Source organism: Dicentrarchus labrax, unplaced genomic scaffold (genome assembly GCF_905237075.1).
Source record: "Dicentrarchus labrax unplaced genomic scaffold, dlabrax2021, whole genome shotgun sequence".
NCBI classification, from domain to species: Eukaryota; Metazoa; Chordata; class Actinopteri; family Moronidae; genus Dicentrarchus; species Dicentrarchus labrax.
In genome coordinates this window covers 7334693-7341090 of record NW_026136720.1, presented here as the reverse complement: position 1 = coordinate 7341090, position 6398 = coordinate 7334693, and positions in this window count along the sequence as shown.

Below are 6398 nucleotides of genomic sequence, written 5' to 3'. Positions count from 1 at the left end.
TGGTGGAATGTAACTAAGATTTAACCTTTACTCAAAAACTGTACTTAAGCACACTTTTAAAATAACTGAAAGGAGCTTTTTCTTCCTAATGAAGAATTTTATTCTCTATACTTTAAGTACATTTTGCTGATAATATTATTCAAATTTTACTTAAGTTACATTTTAAATGCAGGACTTTTATTTGTAATGGAGTATTTTTAGACTCAACCAATTTCAACATTTTCAGTTTCAAAAACTTTTTTTTTAATTCACTGTTCCCCCCTGACACCAAACACCACAAAGTTTCGCAAGATTATTCTGACCTGAATCATCAGCCAGTATCTATGCCCACAACTATGCCAACTATAGCACAGTCATTTTTTCCTCCCTCACCAGTCAAGATATTTATTTAGTATATTATAGAGAGAGATGCGGTAAAAACATTTTTTTTTAAATCAGTGGACAAAACATATATTTGGCATGAATACTTGCTTTGGCAAAGCATTTTGTCATGACCAGATGGATCATTTATTTGACCTTCCATTGGATATAAATTCTAACGAGTACAGTTTGTTTTAAATGTCAGATGTAACTGTGGCGCCGAACAGAACAAACTAAGTGACACAGACAAGTGTGGTTCCAGCTTAAAGGAATGGCACGGCATTGTGAGCGCAGGAAGACAGAATTACACACCTGTATGTGCAGTTTTACATGAACACACACTGCAGTAAGAGAGAGAGAGAGAGAGAGAGAGAGAGAGAGAGAGAGAGAGAGAGAGAGAGAGAGAGAGCTCTGTCTCATGTAAACAGCTGCAGATGGCAGCATACCAATGTGGTCTTTGAAATCAAGAAGGCATTTTCCCAAAAGTCTGTGAGAACGTATCAACAGGAATGCCATTAATTAATTTCTAAAGTTCCACTCTGACACGGAAGAAAGTCTCTTAAAACAGTTAATCTGACACTGCTGCTGTTACAAGCAAACCTACAACTCTTACCCCCTTTTTTTTTTTTTTACTACTGCTGCTTGTACTCAGGTCACTATGACCCAGACAAAATCCCCAGAGGCAGCCAAAGAAGACACAGTCTGCATGGAAATCCTTTGGCAGTAGTGTTGAAACATCAGCCTTGGTGGTAGGAAATTCTGTCACATTTCATAGTAAGATGGAATCCACTCTCATGTGCTTACAAAAACCTCTTAGTGCGGCGAGTTTTTGTTATCATGATGGCAAGGATGATTATCATTGCCTCAACGCCAACAAGCCTCAGGAATGTCTGGGCATCATGCAGGTGATAGCAATTATGTCATCTGAGCTGTTTGAGGTCATATCCTGCGTGACATCATGATATGAAAATCCTTTCTCTGAACAAATATCTTCAAGTATTATTGGGGGAAACTATGACTTCATCTTTAAATATTGTTGTAATACACTCTGTAAAAGAATGAGGGCATCGATGGCCTGTGAATATACCACAAAACCACAGGTGACCCTTTGGCTTTTTCCCTCTTCTTCATGCTGAGATCTGTTGACACTTCTTTTTATTTTAGAGAAATATGACCTCTTTGAATTTTCCCAGAAACCCATCCCAATCAATAAAAATGTTATTCCAAAAAGCTTTCCATTTTATTTTTGTGAAGTCAATTTAAAATGAATTTGTTTTGCTTGAATGGATGAAAAGCTCTAATCTCTATAATTAATAGAAATGAAAACATCTTCAATACCTTTTTTTTTTTTTTTTATTAAAACCACCATGACAGTAATGTGACATCATGATGAAATTAGTCTGTTGATCCACGTGATTCAGAACATTTCTTTCCCAGGCCATCTCTGAACCCAAAGTCCAAAATCTAGCAAATCAAACAGAGTTATCTGTTCAAGGGCAGTCTGTACTAAGTAAAGTTTCTTGCTCCCTGCCTGGAAGTATAATTCACTTGAAAGTGGCTGTTTGCAGTGGAAATGTGTGTGCACGAGTGTGTGCTTAAGCATGTATGTGAGTGTGTGCAGGTATTTTAGGTGTAGTGCATGTATGTGCATACGTGACTGTGTGTGCATCAAAGTGTGTTGGAAGTGCAGGGAGAGGAGGAGACAAAGCTATAAATGATTATAAAGATTATAAATCAATTAATTAACAATGCTTGTGTCCTCGGACCTTTGTCAGGTCAAATTTATACTTTATATTTACCTAATGAGGGTCTTCAATATCAGTACAAGTGATCAACCTCCTGGTCATGGTTTTTGATCTGTGAGTCTTTCTGGTGTGCAAGAACTTTGTAGTTATTGTTACCTGGAAAAGAATGAGGGGGAAAGGTGAATGATTATTTGCAATGACAAAAGTGTCTCCATCTGGAAACTATCCATTAAACTTGCTTATTCCAACAACGTAATTTGAGCTTGCTGCTGAATCCATATTAATGATCAATCTTGCAATGAATTCCACTGGATAAGTCTGATAAGAACTAATAAGAACTGTATAAGTCTAAATAAACTTTTGTTTTGGGACACTTTTGTGGACAAATCATTATATCATTTTCTCATATATTAAAATAAGTGATTTTGGAAGAAAATATGATATTAAAAACATTGTAAACAAAGACTTACTTCACAATACTTCTGTTATTTTTTTATCAATGAAATTCAATTGAATTTATGAATGAAGGCTTTCGAAGATCTGATTAAAGATCAAAGTCTGTGCCCACTGGGAGGGAAAGTTGGAAAGTGGGGTGTAAGCAGTTGGAGAGGTTTAGCAGTGGGCAGAATTGGATGTTGGCGCAACAGGTTCAGGGGGTTTATGACTGTGTCGTCTACTCTCTCCATCACTGGTTGTCAGGGTGGCAATGGGCTTCTCCCTCTTGTGGTTGGTTCTCTGTTAATCATCAGCTCTACTGACAGCATCGCGGTGTCTGAGCTTCCTATGCTGGACTGTGCCGCCACACGTCCTGTTCCCAGGAATAACAGTCAGGCTTCTGGAGTCAACCTCAGAGGCTTGGATACAAATTTGTTCATGTGTGCCATGAACTGCAGGGGCAAGATCTACTCAGTGTTTTAGCACAGAGCCAAAGTAAGCTGCTGAGCAATAGATGAAAATGGGGATGAAATGGGGCAACATTTATCAAGTCTAAACTAGTAAGACATGCTTCTGTTTAGTAAATTCCAAATGAACTTTCACAAAGGCGTACGTCGGTTTAATTATTTATTTGCGGTTGCCTCCAGAAAATCAGAATAATTTAGTAATGTAGCTATTTATAGTTCAGTGAGATTAAAGGGTAGGTTCACATTTTTTTCAATTCTGTCTTGCCCACATGTCCATACATACACAGGAAGATAGATTTATACTTTATTGTCCCCATGGGGAAATGTGACTTGGATTCTACAATGCTAGACCCATCAACATATGTGGGCTTACAACAGCAGCAGGCAGAAAACATTAAGGAAGAGTTACTGATTCATTTCCATGATTTAGATTAAAATCAATCAACAATGAATTACTCTTTCAGTGTAAATGTGGGCATGTGGGTATTGTCTGATTGACTTGTTGTAAACCTACCATTACCCATCCTTATTCCCAAACTTCTCCCAATTCATTACAGATGGGAAAGTGGCAGTACTACAAATTGGACTTACAAATAGTGTCACTATGCTGACATTTGTTGATGTAAAAAATATTATACAACACAGTACTACCCAATGGATACAATGATTTCCTTGCTGGATAAAACTAGTATGTGAAAACCATGCAAAATTATTTTGCTGTTTTAATTTATTTTTGGTGAAAAGCCAAACTATAAAATATGAATGTGTTCCATTTGATCTAAAAACTGACTTTCTGTGTAGCACCTGCACTTTCGGCTTGCGTCCCATCATCCTCAGTATTTTAGATTTTGAAGTCAAATATTTAAACTTGATCTGTAAATGCCTCGTTTCAACCAATAAATACAGCAGCCCCCTCTCTTTTTTATTACAGAGTGCAATGTGCATCTTCTGAATGTGCAGAACTTTCACGATACCAGGTACCAGTCACATTTTGGTAAAGACTAGAGAACGACAGCAATGGTCAGCTAGCACATCTCGCACACGCACACAGAGAACAAAATTAATCAATCAATCTTCCACTTCTACGAAAAGACAGGTTGCTGCTGAAGCATTGGTGTTTCATAATCCTGTGCGAGTGTCAATGATCTCCCCTTGTGTTTGACTCAAGAGGCCTTATCAGCTCAGCCAACAGATCTTATCAAGACTCTGGTAAATCAGTGACAGGCCACAGCAAGTTGGAGCTTATTGGAAGGGTCAATGCTGAGCGCTTTGATCCCCCAGAACATTATTCTTGAAGGACCACGAAAATCAGCTGAATTCAGGGAGGGCTGTGAATGGTTTAGGTTTAGAGGAAGTGTTTGGCTGTTCCTGAGAAATCATGTGAGTGTGTGTACAGTATGTGCCTCCATCTGAGCTGAGAACATACTGAGCCAAGTGAGTCTAAACACAAACTGAGCTTCTGCTGAAAAAGTCTACTCTGTGTTTTATGTCTCCTCGAGTGTGTAAAAAGGTCTGCCTGTGCCTGTGCACGTGCATAAATGTATTTGTCAGCATTATATTTATAGTCATTTAAAGGAAGAGGACGCTGAAGGACCAAGGGGAGGATAGAGGATTATAGCAATAAGACACTTAACAGTGGATTTCAGGTATACCCACACATTGCATCTACATGCAAATGACCACACAGTGGATCTCTACAGAGTCTATTCTAATGGATTATCTCACCTGGATAGATTGGAGAATAAATCAGTGTTACAGATGTTTGTTTCATGGATTTTTAGATGCACTGCCAGAACAAATTAGGTAATTTACTGTGAACTAACAGTAAATCCTTTTGTATGTTGCTTTGCCTGTCATACTTTCCATTCTCACACAGCATATGGACAATTAACAGTGACGATTGTAGATTCACCACTTGAAATCTGAGGTAATTGTTGAAACAACAGTTTCACAAATTCAGTCAGAAATATACAAATGCAGGCTTCTCATTTCTTGCCAGTTACAGATGAAAACTCCGTCTCTGGCTTACTTTTGAATGATTCCAGCTGATTTATTTGAAATAAAGTACAAGAAGTCTGTACAAGAGTCTTAAATATGCACACGATGGCTACTCTAAAATTACTCTGATATATTAGCACCTTCGCTCCTAAGTGACTGACGATGTTGACACTTTTCACTTCAACCAATCAGATTTTGCCACAGTCTCTGTGAGCCAATCGTGTCCTTGCTGTCGAATTTGGTTCTTTTTCTGCTACTGCCAGCTGTCATTTCACTGTCCTATCAATGTGACCCACTTCCACCGCCAGTTTTTTTTAGAGCCGGCTGCCAAATGGGTCCTTCCAGTGAACTCCCAAGGAATATTTCTTCACATCAAATCCATCCAGGTCCTCTGCTAGCTTGTTTTTCCACTTCTTCTCCACCAACAGTGCGTAGACTCCATCGGGGGATTATTCCTGTACTGTGTCATGGTGTGACTGCTTCTGTAAAATGTAAATAACGTCACAATGGGTCAACAAGTTATTGTTGGTCCTTTCTCTCTCGAATGACACAGAAAAGAATTTGTTTGATGTGAAGTCACAATCTCTGTTTCAAAAATAAAACTGTTTTCGGATTTTACACCACTAAGGTTTGGTGGTATTTAGGCACAAAACAACAACAACAACTTGGTTAGGATTAGGGAAAGGTTATGGTTTGAGTCAGAATTACTATTTTGTTAAGGTCAGGGGAGCTTTGTTGTCATAGTTGCATCAATAACCACTTGGTTATAGTTGGGGAATGACCGTGGCCATGGTTAAGAGAAAGACAATGTTGACTGTCAGTAGGAAAGTGGAAATGACAGCGGTCTCCTGTGGTTAAGTCCAACAGTTTATTGACCTGTCCGTCTACCCTGACCTCCTCCCTCTGTGGACTTTGTGATTCTATAACAACATAACTATACTTGCTCCTTTTCTCCAAATAGACAAGAGTCATAATTCCCGTGGTCACTAGAGGGCTTTCTCACTTAAACGTGAACAGATGTTGTTTTTGGGCTTCCGCTGAAGCCAGTGACATTCTGGTTGTGCTTGAGAGGACAGTCTTCATGGGGTCTAGTCCCTAAAGACTAAAGAGTATCTCTTCAACGTTTCCCACTATACACACTAAATCAAATAAATAATATTCACAATTAGCCTCTGCTGACTGAACTGTAACACATAGATCAACAACAGTTATTAGGACTGTTAGGACAAAGATGAATGAATGTGTTGGACATGAGGATTGAATTTGAGTGAGGTGGACATTATTGGGGTGGAAGGTCAGGAGCTCACAGCAGGACCTCTCTGGGTTTATGGTCTGTGGCTTGAGGTGAGTAAAACACATACGCACATCCGCAGCAAGTCACAGGCAACCCGTG